We start from the raw sequence: 13,955 nt of genomic DNA on the forward strand, positions 1-13,955 counted from the left end.
TTATTATTGGTTGTTAGCCGTCCTGAGTCCGGTCTTGGCTGGGGAGGGTGGGGTATAAATAAAATTATTATTAATTATTATTATTATTATTATCATCATCTAGTCCAAGCCTCTGTAATGCAGGAATCACAACTAAAGCATCCCTGAAAGATGGCCATCCAGCCTTTGCTCTCCAATGAAGAAGAGTCTACCACCTTCTGACGTCATTCATAGATTTGCTCTGTGATTTTGTTTTAAGTGGGCCTCTGGTGCAGGTCAGCATGAAATGAAGGCCCTCAGAAATTAAAAGCCATTGCTATAGACTTCTTCTGCCAAGCACCTTCGTTGGCCTTTAAGTTACCCACTCCCCAAGGGGAAGCAAGGTACAGACACCTGCACTTCTTAAATACAGTATGTGACATTTGTATCACTGTAGATAAAGTACCCTATTTTAAAATAGGGCTGGGGAACAGACTACTTGGCTGCAATCCTACATTTACCTGGGAGTAAACAGAGGTGCATATGGTTGGGTTTTTAGAATAGATGTCTTTATCTTATCTGCCATCTAGCTGTACTTACAATTACATTTTCATGTCAATCAATACACTGTGATATTTATATACCATTATAAGTTCAAAGTCAGCAACCAGGCACAGAGCTCAGTGTCCTTGTGCAGTTGCTTTGACAGCTGATTCATTTCTGGCTAAGAAGTTACTACATCCTTGTCACCTCAAAACAACTTCCAATGAGACTTTAGAATATAAAAACCACAATTAAAAAAGAAAGAAAGTAATGCCGTAAACATACGAATCAGTAGCAAGAAAACAGCAACAGCTGAATTAAGAGGCCTGGGCAAATAATATTGTTTTAAGCTGGCACCGAACACTCAAAAACAACATGAACTAGACATATAGAGAAGGGCATTCCAGAGACTGGGAGCCAACAGGATATATATTCCTGCCAATTAACATTAACCTCAATTAAGAGAGTAGGGTTTTTTTTTTTTTTAAAAAAAAACATTTTTCTTTCAAAGTGGCAGGCAGTGGGGGGCGGGGAGGGAATAAGTACAAGGAAATATTTTCCTTCTACTATACTGTTGTTTTGTTTAAATCTTTAATATTAATTGTGATATTTTTAATTCTTTCCTGGGACCTTTGGATAAATGGCAGACTTAAAATACCCCAGATAAATAAATGACATTTCACTTGTAACAAAGAACATCAGAGATGGAGCGGGGGGGGGGGGAGAGAGAAGTAATTCATGTTAGGGTAGCATCAAGAGGGAGAGAGAGAGTTGGGGAAGTGATGCTACTCTCTGGGCACAAAGATGCAACCTAATGGAATATTTTGATTTTCCATATCAAGTTCCTTTCAAAACAAGGAATCTTATACTACAAGGACCATGGCACATGGCAGAGATAGTGTCTGGGTTATTTGATGTACCACTGGACACAACTTCAGTATTAAGAAAAACATTTTTTTAAACCTTGAAATGGCTTGCATGCAATGCTAAGCCAAACCAAACCATGCCTAAGAAGGAATTAACCCGTGTGCTGGTGCAGTTAGATCTTCATGGCTACACTGAGGTCCAGCTCCGAGGGCCTTCTGGCGGTTCCCTCACTGCGAGAGGCCAAGTTACAGGGAACCAGGCAGAGGGCCTTCTTGGTAGTGGCGCCCGCCCTGTGGAACGCCCTCCCATCAGATGTCAAAGCGATAAACAACTACCTGACATTCAGAAGACATCTGAAGGGAAGTTTTTAACATGTGACATTTTAGTGTATTTTTCATCTTTGTTGGAAGTGGCTGGGGAAACCCAGCCAGATGGGGGGGTACAAATAATAAATTATTATTATTATTATTATTATTATTATTATTATTATTATTATTATTACTCCTCTCCTCCCCTCTTTCAGCTGCACTACTGGGAGCAGGGGAGGAGAGAAGTGGCCAAGATTTTTAACTGTGCACCAGCACACTGGTTAATTCCTACTTAGCCATGATTGTGAATGAGGCCAAGTTGTAGCTCTTCTCTATTGTCTTGAAAAAGCTATACAGGAGGAAAGCTTGCTGTGGCCCACCCATCCCTAGACACAACAATCTATTTCAGCCCTGCCACGATTATTCACATTGAGAGCTAATGGAGACCAATAAATTTAACAAGTGTCCAAACCATTTCATATGAGGTCTGTTAGATGCCAAGTTGCACTTTCTAGATTTACTAGCATGTACACAACTCTGGACACAACTACACCAGAACAAATGGCACAGTAAAGAAGCAGTTTTATCATACCTACAGTGTAGTTTCAATGTGAGGTTCTACTACATCAGCAACTGCTGCATAGCATGAACTTCATTAAAATATTAAATTTCATGTGGTCTATGACTGCTAACCAAACTAGCCAAACCTTTATGTGCACCTGCACATACTTTGCCTATAAGTGGTTGCATAGGTTACCTGGCATTCATCTTTTACTTTTTCCTGAGAAAAAGCACTACGTTTAGAGATATCAGAGATATCCACTGCCCCGACTGGCACACACCATAAAGGTTATCTACAAGATGATAGGAAATGCCTTTTCCATTGCATGCTTTCATATGGCTTCATGAAAGTCTAAATGCATGCGAGGTGGCTCAAATAACATGAACCATACAACACCAAATAAGTTTTATTCTGTACTGTTAGCAGAAGAGGACATCATCAACATACTTGCTGACAATGTAATTCTTCATACTTGATCAAATAGTATGATCAAAACAAGATGAAAGCTAATAACTTACATCTGATGAAGGGAATGCAGATTAAGTCCAAGCAAGTTACTTTTATCTGGGGGTACCAGAGAACGTGGGGTGAAGAATGGGCTCCAGCAACAAAATCAGTACTTCTGGCAGCATCTCAGACAATTCATGAAATGAGCAGCAAGCAATGGCCATAAATAGGGACACTGCCAAACATGCAAGAATTTTCATACATGTATGAGAAGCCAAGAATCCTTGCATGCTTGCGTTCAAGTGTAAGTGACTGCTGCCTTATTCCATTCAACTTTGGAGGGAGTTTTCAGTGTGACTGCCAAGTCTCAAGCAAAAGTCGGAGTGTGCATAGGTAGGATAACGGGAGAGATGGGAGAAGTCTCTTCCTTACTGTAGTGACTGGTTTTTGTTTCTACATCACCACTTCCAACAAAGGAAGAACTGTAGCTGAGCAGCAGCAGATCCCAGATTCAAACTCCAGCATCTCTAGGTAAAGGCTGGGAAACCATGGATAGTTGCTGCCAGTCAGAGAAGACAATACTGAACTAGGCTGATCCATTTAGCTGTGATTCCTGCACTGTAGGGAGCTGGACTAGCTGACCCTTCCCACTCAGTGCAAGTCAACTTCCTATGGGCTTAACAGCAACATAGCATAGGATGCCAGGTTCCTTCCCTCTCGGTTTAAGAAGGCAACTTGTAAATTGCTTCCTTCTTGCAGTGCCAAGAGGGCTGGGAAAGGTCAGGAACCTAGGAACCCATCTTGTACAGATATGGACAGAAAGTCTAACTGGCCCAATATTTTCTACACTAACTGGCAGCAGATATCAGACCAGTGATTCGTACAGGCATTAAACCTTGGATCTTTTACATACAACACATATGCTCTACTACCAAACTTCTACAGTCCCTCCCCCAAGAGAGCAGATCAGATTCACATTCAGAGTGAAGTGTGGAAGATTTTTTGGGGGGGGAGGGGTGTCCCTGCTGTTTGAGATGAGAAACTGCTGAGGAATGTGGGAACTGTTGATACAGGGAATTTGCAGGAGGGGGTTGCATTCTGGGTCATTGTGCGTGATGGCAGAGCACGTATTATAAAAATAAATGCACATTAGCATGCCCTGCCCCCCTTTCCTGCCACTTCTGGGTTTGTGGCGCTGTGCATGCGCATGGTCACAAGTGCTTTAAACACACATAAAATGATCATTGCCTGTACTTTCAGGTGGGATTCCACCTCATTAAAAGTCATGCTGTGCCTAATAGTTGATTAGGACACGTTGCTCAATAATCCAATGCCACTCTTTTTGTTAGCAATAAGGAAAGTGATGAGGGAGATGACAGAAAAGTGTGGGATGCAATGTCATCTAAGCTCTCTTCACAGGAATGGCCAATGGCTCACACCCTCTAACCTCCAGGAAGCCTCTGCTCCTTCCGCAGGTCCTCTGGAAGCGCCCAAAGACCCGGGGACCAGGCCGCTCTGATTCCCTCCTCCTTTCCATGTGCCCGGCTCTCGCCCGGCTGATCTGAAGGAGCTCTGGGCCAGAGAAAGGGCAGAAAGCAGCAGCAAAGCAGAGGGAGAAGCCCCGGCCCAGAGGCGCGTCCGGCCAGCGGGGAGGCCAGGGCGCGCGCGGGGCAGGCGAGGGGGCGCCAGAGGGAGCGGAGGCGGCCGAGGCGAGGCTGGAGGCCGGGCAGGGAAGGGGGCCTGGAGCCGGGCGGCGGGGGCGGCACTCACCGAGGCCTCGAGCGCAGGCGGCGAAGGAGGCGCGCTCAGGGCGGCGGGGGCTGAGGCATGGCGGGCTCCCTCCCTCCTCACGCAGCAGCGACGACGACGCCGCCGGCTCCCCGCCGCAGCCGCCGCGCCGCCCCGGGCCCGCTCCGCCCGCCCCGCCCCGCGCCGCCCTCCGGGAGGAGCCTCCTCGCCGCCGCGCCCCCGGCCAGGCGGGGAGCGGGGGAAGGCGCCCTGGCGAAGAGCCGCTTCCGCCGAGAGAGCCGCGCCTGGCGTCCTCCGAGCGCCCCTGGGACGCAGCCGCGCCGGGAGGAAAGGCGGCGGGTTCCGCTGCGCAGCCCGGCGAGGCGCATCCAGAAGGGGGAAGAGCGCCAGCTCGACGGGCAGCAGCTGCCCTGGGGCCTGCGCCTAACCAGGAGGAGCGAGCGGGCGAGGCCGCGCTGGGCTTCCCTCCCCGCCGCGACACGGGCAGAGCTGCTCCTTCGGCCCCCGGGGCTTGGCGCGCCCGCCGGTCTCCCGACCACTCGACCAAGTTCCCCGCGGTGGCTGCCCGGATTTCTGCGCTGCGCGCCGTGCAGGACTTGCCTTGGGATTTGGCCTTCAAGGGCAGCTCAGGCACCTTCATTATGCCAGACCAGGCCATGTTCAGCGTCCTCTGGTTACCGCAGGGCCAGCCAGGTTTCCTGAAAGACTGCCTGCCTGCCTGCCCGCCCCTGTGTAGACTCGGGGAAAGTGAACTTGGAGCACTGCGCCCTACAGATTCTTATGGGGCTGTGTTCCAAGAAGGGGCCCTTCGGCCATACATGAGGTAGCACCCATCATTTGCTTCAGAAGTCTTGCCAAGTCCAACGAAGACGTGTTTGTCCATGCTTCCGCTGACCCATAACACACAGGACCCTGATCCATGTCCACAAATCCCTGCCCTGGGTAGAAGGCATGGGAACATAGGGAAGTGCCTTATGCTGAGGAAGATCATTGGTCTAGCTAGCTGTTGCCTACACCAACTGGCAGCTGCTCTCCAGGGTTTTAGGCAGAGAACGTTTCCTGACCCTGCTTGGATAGGCTAGAGATTAAGCCTGGGAGCTTCTGTGTGCAAAGGATTTCTGCCACTGAGCTCTGGCCCTTCCTCAAAGGCGTGCTCAGAGAACCCAAAAGATTCCACAAGAGAATATTTCAAGTCCTGCCACAAACACCCTTCAGAACAGCTACACACATATAAGGACTTGTGTTAGTGACATAACAAACTTTTTGCTAGGGAAAAGGCTACAACCACAAGAGCAGAAACGGCAACAGAAAGGTCACCGTGATCGGCTGCAGCAGCCTGGTAACCCTAAGGAAGTGCATTGCAATGGGAAAACAAGCCCTGCTTGGTTGAAAAAAGGGCCCTCTGGCCCAGCACCCTTTTTTCACAGGGACCAGCCAGATGCCTAAGTGAAGCCTGAAAGGGAGATGTGGGGCTGAGTCCCACTACGCTGCAAAGCTTGCCTTTTGGATGTTCTGCCGGCAACCATGACTTGGGGTTCCAAAGGTGCAGGGAAGACATCAGGCTAGAACCCAAACATCCCGCTCAAGAGAGCGACGCCATAGGCACACAGCCAAGCAAGGGATTCCTCGTGGAAAACTCCTCCTCTGCCTCAGCACTAATTTCCCCCCCTTTCACCACTGGCCAAGGTACCTTGCTGGTGCAAGAGTAGCAGTACCCCAGTGGACATTGCCATACTGTGCTATTTCAGGGCCACACTTTGGGTCAGTTCTATCTTGCCCAGTATGGATAAAGTAGAGAACAGGATCATTGTGTGCACGTTTCTCCTAAAACACTCACCCCAGTAAAAGCAAATAATTGTTTCATTGTTTTCACATGTCAGCTTGTACAGCTCTGTGGCTGACAATGTAGAAGTTAAAACTGCCATCAGGTGCCCAAAAAAGCAGGTGTTGGGATTACCACCTGAGAAGTGGTCACTGTTTCTGTTTTCTTCTATTTCCATGTATATTTGTTTGACATTTTTCAGCTGCTGTGTCATTATCAAAGTATTCACTAAATACTCTTTATTTATCCAAAGCAAATAAAGAAGGATTTGCACAGATATGCATTCTGCTTAAATAAGCAGCATGGAATTCAACTTTTTCTTCCTGAAGGTTATATGACCTTATGGCAAAATGCCATTTTGTATGCAATTGGTATTTACAGTTTGAACTGATGCCATGTCAGAAAATTATCTTCTGGATCCAAGAAAAACAAAAAAAAGTACAGTTCTTTCTGAAAATTAGAACATAAGAAGTTACAGTAATTGCACCACAATTATAATGTATTGGATTAAATGCTATTTTAAAAAGAGCTTCACTACAAAGTTGGAGAACAGCTATTGTTTAATATGTTTACACGTTTTCAGTGGAATCCTGTGTGTATTCAGAAGTAAACCCATTTAAAAGTTACTACCAGGCAACTGGTAAAAGGGACGCAGGTGGCGCTGTGGGTTAAACCACAGAGCCTAGGGCTTGCCGATCAGAAGGTCGGCGGTTTGACGCCCTGCGACGGGGTGAGCTCCCGTTGCTCGGTCCCAGCTCCTGCCAACGTAGCAGTTCGAAAGCACGTCAAAGTGCAAGTAGATAAATAGGTACCACTACAGCGGGAAGGTAAACGCTGTTTCCGTGCGCTGCTCTGGTTCGCCAGAAGCGGCTTAGTCATGCTGGCCACCTGGAAGCTGTACACCGGCTCCCTTGGCCAATAAAACGAGATGAGCACCGCAACCCCAGAGTCAGTCAGGGGTCCCTTTACCTTTACCAGGCAACTGAGCACAGGTTTGCAGCATCGATTCAATGGAAACTGTTAAACAAAAAGGTGTAATTTCTCTTTTTAATTATTGACAACTACTGTAGTAGCTATTGGGTCAGTGGAAATCTGGATTTTGCAGTCAGTTAGCTTCCTGTGAGAGGATGCATACAGTGGCATAGCGTGGGGGGTGCAGGGGGGGCCGGGCGCAACATCTGGGGGTTAGGGTTAGGGGGCGCAAATCCACGGGTTAGGGGGCGCAAATCCACAGGTTAGGGGACACAAATTACTTGCCTTGCCCTGGGTGCTGACAACCCACGCTACGCCACTGAATGCATATATCCTAAAACAGCATTGTTTGTTTCACTGAAAACATAGTAAGGTTCAGTAACCATGACAAATATGGGCACTTCAGGTAGGGAGTAAAGTATTGGCGAAATAGGCAAAATTGAAAACAGAATGCAACAAAAATAAAACATAAGCAAGAATTAGAGGTCCTGAGACACAAATATTTATTGAAAAGTAAAGTGCAGCTCACTTGAGCTTTCACTTGTCACAATCCTGCACATTCTGATACAACAGTAGTGAAAATATTTTAATAGCAGAATATCTGAGTACTTAATTATAACTTTCAAAATAACATTGCAGAATAAAATACTTTTTACACTTACCTGGTTAGGAGTATACAAAACACTTAATGATCTGCAAAGAACTAGAAATCCTTTTCGCTCTCACAATAGTTGCAGTTTTCTGTCTATATGGACAGTCAACAAATGAGCAAACAATCTAAGCTTTCAGGGAATGAATATAAAGGCTTGACGCTGCTAACAGGAAAAGCATTATCTGTCATCCTCTCTGTTCAGGATGTCACGGCAGATTCTTATTTTTCTGACTTACAAAAACAGGAATTGTCTCATGTGACACATCCATGCGAGCCAAATATTGTTGGTAAAGGGATTGTGCAACCATTTCAAATCCAATGTTTTATTACTATCGGTGATACTTTTCAGTGTAAAATGAATTGAATCACAGTCCTAGGCAGAAGTAGCCCCGGCATAGTGGGGCAATTGCTGCCTTAAATGCAAAGACTTCATCCCTTACTTGAGCTAGTATATTTGGTATTGCTGATTATGAATAGATCCCTCTTTGTCTAGAGAGATGCAATTCCTCAGCATCAGAACAATGGACACAGAAGCAGTTGTACATGGACTAAGGCTCAAATCCATGCTAAGTCACGGATTCGCAGGATAATCACTATCTCACTTTCCCATGTGTAAAACTGAAATAATGAAATCACTGGGTTGGCATGGAGATACTGATGGTAACATTTCTTTCAGGGAACAACTGTTTTAAGTACATTGGTTTAAGTTTTATCTTCACTGTAATTTTATTTTATTTTATTTAAAAGTGGTTATGAAAATTCAAACCAAACAAAATACCGATTCTTGATATATTTAAAATGTTGCAATCTGCAGACTCTAACTCAGGGTTTGATGCATGCCTACTTCACAAAGTTCTCTTTTTTGACATAGCATTAAGTCTATAGGCTACTGTGAGTATCTGAATCATGTGACATCTGGCACCTCATTTTAGTATTTTACACTTCAGTACCTCATTGAATTAATCTGGTAACTGTGATAAAGCAAATTTTATATATGCACAATGATAAACACAACTACTTCCCCTCATTTAGAGAACCCTCCAGGCATGAGGAGTCTGGTCTTGCAGATGATGTTGGACTCCAAATTCCATCAGCTCCAACCAGTGTGGTCAATCGCCAATAATGCTGGGAGCTGCAGTCTAGCAGCATCTGGGCCCAGGCTCCCCATCTCTCTTTTAAATGGATTAAGGCTAAGTCGGCAATCCTTTGCAAAGTTCCAGTGATCTCACTTGCACTTTGCAAAGTTTCAATGACCCTTGCACTTAAGTAAACACATATAAGATCACAATGCAATGGTGCTTAAACCAGTTCTTGCAATTTCACATACAGTATATCATTTGAATGTACTGACTACATTGGATGGGATATTTTAATTAGGTAATGCAGCCTCCAACAGTCCAGAAATAAACTCAGGTTACTTCACACCTGTTCAATTTTACCTATACGCCTCTTTCACAAGAAGTTGTTTTCTTCCACAAATAAAACTGGAAAAGTCAAATAGAGTTTGAATATAATTGCTGATGTGTTCTTGTCCCTGGCAACTATGCCAACAATTACTGGAAAGCTAAAATGTTTGTGATGCAGTATGATTCATGAGTCCCTAGAGAACTTCTCTGAATACAGCTGCACATATGTGCAAACCTTTTAATGATACATGACATTTGCCTTTAATTCTTGAAGGAGGAGTGTAAAGCTACAGGAAAAATAAAACCCAGGAAAGCTGCCTCATGAAATACATGACATATGAAAAAATCATAAAGAGGCATGCTGTAATTTGTAACGAATTTCAAATTTATTTTTTGGGGTACGCATAATACTGAATTTCATTAGGATGAGATAACATGGAGGAAAGCAACTAATTTCGCTGCCTCTTCATAATTGCTTTGTGGATGATTCAGCCAAAGTTCAGCACTCAAAATCCCACTGACTTTAAGTATGTTTTTTAACTGTGCTAATGCAGTCAGTGGCATTTGAAGTTAACTACGGGTGGGTTGTGCTTTTTTTCTTTTGCAGTTTCAACCAATGCTTTCTCCTTTACAAAAACTTCCATTCCATATTTCTAAATTTAATATCCCTTGTTTTAATGCTACAAAAATGCACTAACAAAACAAGCCAGATGGACCAACTTCAGCTCCTACCTCCCATAAAACTCACTGGGCCATGCAGAAGAATGCCAAAGCCAATAAAATATTATTATTTGCTGCTGTTCCTGCTTCTAATAAAAATCTCATAAGCAGGGATTTTTTGACAGCAATGCAAGATGTACATAAAATACACTTTCCTCCTCTTTTTCTTAAAAAGGCTATTATGACTTGAAAATATATGATCATGATTAGAGCTAATTTAGGATTAAGGCCATACATAGCTAAGAAGTAGATCATCTGCCTTGTATGCATAAGGTCAGTCACTAGCATCTCCTGACGGGACGGGGGAAAAGTCCAGGCTGAAATCCTGGAGAGCACATTCCCGTCTCCCATGTACACACACACACACACACTGCCCTGCTTCCAAAGATCTTATGGCTGTTTAGAACATAAAAACCCAAGACACATAACATAATAGTAAAAAGCAAAAGCAACCCCCGTCTCCCCTGCGAGCTGATTAGCAACAGCCAAAGCAGTCATCTCTGGCAGTCACTTACCAGAAGAGAGGACGGGAGCTCCACACGTCACTCCAGTCAGCAGTGGCAGCAGCAGGCAAGCAAGCAAGCAAGCAAGCAAGCAAGCGGGAAGTTGAGCCGGGTGGGTCCTCCGTCTTGTACTTCCTGGCACAGTAGCTATGAGCTTTGGTTGCTGTTTTGGCAACAATAAAAAGAGATTGGGGAGAGAGAGGATCGTCCATCTCAACACATAGGATTACATCCGCTGATTCAGAATGCCTATTAGCCACAAGCCCGTTTCCATGGGAGCACCATGGGAGATGATGGGATGTAGCCTTAATTACTTAATAAATGCAAGGGCTTTGTCTATTATTTATCTATTTGTTGCATTTACAGCTCACCCTTTTCTCCAAGGAACTCAAGCTTCTTTCCCTCACTTAACCCCACAACAACCCTGTGAGGTGGGCTAGGCTGAGAGGTCCAAGGTGAGCTTTATGGTCAGGTAGGGCTTTGAACTCTGGTCTCCCAGGTGCTAGCCTGACATGCTAACCACTACACCACAGTGGCTCTAGGAAACATGCAAAGTTGGGAGCTGTTGCTGCTTTAGAAGGCAAAGAACCTTGCCTCCTCCCCTACAGAATGTGCTTACAGGCACCCCAGTCAGATGGGTGGGGTACAAATAATAAAATTATTATCATCATCATCATCATCATCATCATCACAGACATTGGTGGCAGCCAGATCTCACAGTAGGCCTTGAAATCGGCACACATGTTGATCAATGCTATTTCTATCAAGTCTCCAGTCTGAAACATTTTGATATGCAAAAGGGGAAAGACTGAACATCCAAATTTGACAGGAAACAGGTCAAGTTATAAGTTTCAGTTCAATTTCATTTTGCCACTTCCAGTGGTTTTATGTCAAGACAAAAATACTCAACTGTTTTTGCTCCTGCTACCTTCAGTACGGTAACAACACAGAAAGGAAGGGGTGTACCTTATTTAGCAGCTCAACATTTTGGCCTTTTAGACCAGTTATACAAATGACAGATTGGATTTGTTTGATTTATTATATTTCTATGCTGCTTTTCATTCAACGGAATGGCCAAGCGACCTACAAACAGCAAATAACAATAACATAATAGAACATCATAAATACAACAGAAATTATATAGAAAAATTAACAAATAATTGGTTAAGCAATTATGAATCATTAGTTAGACAATTACAATTTATAAAACTATTAGAAAAACAACTGAAAAAAATAAGCTAAACTGCTCAATTGCAACAAAAGTCATATTACAGGATTCACAAAGTACTACAGCATTCATAACCTTTAAACAATATTAACAGCAACCAAAAAATAAAGTAAGCACTGTTGAATTCATACATATTCACTCCCAACCCCTGTGACTCCTCATCCTCCACTCTGTTTGGTTAATTAGAAGACACACGTCCAGATCAAATGACTTTGCCTGGAATATTTATCTAAGTCCCACTGATCTGTGTCCCTTTACTGTACATGGGCTTCTTTCAGAATACCCGTTCTCTTGCTGGCTCTCAAATAAAAACCACTTTAAACTGTGAATTTGCTGCCTTGCTATGAGTTCCAATATGTTACGTGATGAGTCACTGCGCAGAACCCAGGCTAGCCTCAATTTCAAGGGTTTTAAGCACAGACACCATATTATTTCAGTAAAGGAAAAGATCCTCACTTCACAGGGATAAGATAACCATTTATTCATTGAACTTTTTAGCCAGCTCCTTATCATCTTCAAAACCATTATGACAGGTGACAAACTCCTCTAATCTAACTAAATAGCAGACAGGTGGGGGTGATCAGCATAAAAAGCAGTTTCTGGCTTTTTAAAAAAAATGAACAGTGTACCAGCCATGGGCATAGCCAGGATTTTTGTGGGGGACGAATCCCTGCGGCGGGGTGCGCTCCCGCTGCTCGGTCCCAGCGCCTGCCAACCTAGCAGTTCGAAAGCACCTCCGGGTGCAAGTAGATAAATAGGGACCGCTTACTGGCGGGAAGGTAAACGGCGTTTCCGTGTGCAGCTCTGGCTCGCCAGATGCAGCTTTGTCACGCCGGCCACGTGACCCGGAAGTGTCTCCGGACAGCGCTGGCCCCTGGCCTCTTAAGTGAGATGGGCGCACAACCCCAGAGTCTGTCAAGACTGGCCCGTACGGGCAGGGGTACCTTTACCTTTACCTTTACTGGTAGGTACTTTGAAATGTCTCATTGTTTCTGATTTAGGAACTACTGTTACAATGTTACTAAAAGTGTAAAATAAAAATCAATTTATAAAATCCATAAATATAGTAACACAAAAATTTAAAATAATCTTATTGGTTTTAAATACATAAAGTTGACAAGTTATATATGGGATTTAAAGTGGGGATTTTTGGTAATTTGTTTAAACAGGGTAGTTTTCCCCTCTCGAGTTTTTAATTTGTAAGACTCAAACTGGGTTTTGAGTTTTCATGCCTTACATGTATGCATTACATGAGCTTCTGGTTGGTTACAAACACTTCTAGGAGAGTTAACTATTATTAGTCATTCCAGCAATATGTCAGCAGAGGGCACGCATATTCATTCTAACAAAGTCCAACAGGTTTGATTTAAGCTACACTTCAAAACGCTGTATTTTCACTGAGGTGCTTCAAAAAAAAATGTAAATCTCTCAAACTTAGAAGTCAGAGAGAAGAGTTCTAGCTTTGCCATCTTTCTGAAGCGCAGTGTCATTTTTCATGGTAGCTGTTAGACTGTTGCAGCAAAAAGAATGAATCTTGGGGCGCCTTAACAGCTGCAAGATTTGTCATCACATGAGCTTTTCAATGACTCCGGTGCAAGCAAGGTTATGCCACAAGAGACGCTAGAATCTAACAGCCCTGCTAGATCAGACCAAAAGCTTATCTTAGTCTAGAATTCTCTTCCCACAGGGAGCAATCCAATGCCTATAGGAAGCTCACCAGATTTGGGTGCAACATGCCTCTCCCAGAGGTAATTTATAAACATGTCATAGACAGACTTACCTTATTCTCCATGAATTTGTCCTTTTCAAGCTGACCAAGTTGGACAGCCCTCTCTGTATTTTGTGGCAGTGAATTCCATAGTTTAACGAAGTATTTCCTTTAGTCTAAGCAGCCCTTAGGATACCAAATATAAGGAGGGAAGTCTTACTGGGAGCGTTATTTTACAGACATTGCAACCCTTGCACCTGAACAATGTAAGTGAAGTGGGCACAGGACAAGGATAAAAACCTGCCTCAGCTCTGAACATTTATTTGCCCAGAAGGTCTGGTTGAGCTTGGTGCTCACATTACTGAAGCAGCCTACATTAGACTCTTATGCCCGTCATGGCTGGCACCTAAGTGCAGTGCTTTGTCTGCAACAATCCATTCACAGATCTCCATTATGAAACTGGCATTTTTAGCCCACCAGTTATGGGTTAAGCATAGTAACAAAGCCCAC

General features: G+C 44.2%; 1 protein-coding gene across 7 annotated transcripts in view; it reads right to left on the minus strand.

Moving 5' to 3' along the window:
* The window catches only part of CEMIP2 (cell migration inducing hyaluronidase 2), a 62,355-nt gene extending 51,715 nt beyond the window's left edge, over window positions 1-10,640 (minus strand). For 2 of the 7 annotated variants that reach the window (XR_014555946.1, XR_014555947.1), the window contains exon 1: window positions 4,456-4,600. The gene's annotated coding sequence lies outside the window, so the exon portion shown is untranslated. Of the gene's footprint in view, window positions 1-4,455; window positions 4,611-7,890; window positions 8,118-10,521 lie in introns of those variants that run through there. The other 5 variants (XR_014555944.1, XR_014555945.1, XM_083701896.1 and 2 more) reach the window with 5 other exon arrangements.
* Window positions 10,641-13,955: the final 3,315 nt, after the last annotated feature.

This window comes from Podarcis gaigeae (assembly GCF_964106915.1).
Source record: "Podarcis gaigeae genome assembly, chromosome: 11".
Classification (NCBI taxonomy): domain Eukaryota; kingdom Metazoa; phylum Chordata; class Lepidosauria; order Squamata; family Lacertidae; genus Podarcis; species Podarcis gaigeae.